This window comes from Fukomys damarensis, unplaced genomic scaffold, assembly GCF_012274545.1.
Source record: "Fukomys damarensis isolate Sample0158 unplaced genomic scaffold, DMR_v1.0_HiC HiC_scaffold_32, whole genome shotgun sequence".
Lineage (NCBI taxonomy): Eukaryota > Metazoa > Chordata > Mammalia > Rodentia > Bathyergidae > Fukomys > Fukomys damarensis.
In genome coordinates, this window is record NW_022900944.1 from 32,083,138 (window position 1) to 32,084,898 (window position 1,761).

A 1,761-nucleotide genomic window follows, 5' to 3' on the forward strand; every position below is an offset into this window, starting at 1 on the left:
TTGTTTTGTTTTTTGAGATAAACTCTCGTTCTGTAGTTCAGGCTGGCCTTAAACTCACTGTGTAGCCCAGGCTGGCCTTGAACTTACAGCGATCCTCTGCCTTCAGAGAGCTGAGATTACAGGCTTGTGCCATCATGCCTGGTGTAGATCTGTATGTTTTGACTGACCAAAAAACAACAACAACAACAAAAAAAAAATCTCTAGGCTGTGAAAATGAATATGTAATTTAAGGCTGGCATGGAGGTTATATCTGTAATCACAGTGAAGCAGGAGGTAGAGCAAGGACAAGTAAACAAGAGAAAGCCTTGGGCCAAAGAACAGAGAAACCAGATAGAGCAAGGACTATTATTTCAGAATAACAGAAAACTAGTAAAAGTCACCCTGTCCCCTCCAAGACCTCCAGCATGTACAAAACTAAAAGTACATGGTAGGGCCAGGATTTAGTTCAGTGGCGCTGTGCTGGCCTGGTAAACACAAGGTCCTGAATTCGATCCCTGGTATGGGGGTGGGGAGTGGGGGAAGTACATGGACCTGGCCAGTGTCCAACCACATATTTTTTTTGGTTTTTTGAGACAGGGTCTCACTGTGTTGTTGAGACTGACCTGGAACTCACTATGTAGCCCAGGCTGGTCTCGAACTCACAGTGATTCTCTTGCCTCAGACTCCTGAGTGCTGGGATTACAAGTGTGCGCCACCACTCCTGGCCCAACCACATTTGAATTGCATTTTTTTTGGTTTTTTTTTTTTGTACGGGGGATTGCGGCAGGCAGTGAAACCATTGAGCTAAATCCCCAGCCCATATGAATTGCAATTTTGATCCCCCTCCTCCCTACAGAGGGCTTTGGACAACCCCCTAGGCCCTCTGTTTAGTACTATGTGAGACAGGGCAGGAAGATCACAAGTTCAACCCAACCTGGGCAGTTTAATGACTTAATGAGACCAAGTCTCAAAAAAAAAAAAAAAAAAAAAAAAAAAAAAAAAAAAGATTATTTTAGTGTTTTTGAGACAGGGTCTTACTTTGTATTTCAAGCTAGCCTTGAACTCATGACAATCCTCCTGCCTCAGCCTACCATGTGCTGGGATTACAGGTGATAATTTTATTTTAACATTTAGTATTGAATTTTGTTTCTGTACGTATGTTAAAATATGCACACGCACCCCGTAGAGGCTGATGCACACCAAATGATAGATAGTAGTTGTCTTGGCAATAGGGCCACTCCTTCTGGTCACTTTATTGCCCATCTCTTTCTGTGGCATGATCATCTTGCCAGGGAAATAAGCCAGTGCTGGTGAAGGGTGACCAGAATAGTAGGGGGTTGGTGGAGACACCAGAGCAGAAGCTGGAATCTTTAAAAAATGGGATCTGGATCAGGCAAAGGACTGGACAGGGCATCCAGTGTTGGCCAGAAGCCCAGGCAAAGGACAACTGTGTTGCTGGGGAAGAGCTCGCAGGTCCTCCGAACCATAAAGTGGTGGGACAAGGTCAGGTTATAACCCTTGGTGCTGAGCATGTGATGAGGACAAAAATCCTTAAGAGAATAAAAAGGGGAGATTTCCAGGCTGGCCAGCAGGCTGCATAATATAATTTCTCCATTTCTTGTTGGAAAAGCCCTGTTGTGGGGAAAAGGAACCTCAGAACTGCGTCTGGGTAGCATCTGAGCCTCCTGGATCTGGACCAGGTTGTGCTAATTGTCACTCTTTCTGGGATTGTCTGTGTACTGTTTTCTACCTGGGATCCCTAAAAAGTAGACCTCTCCCTTT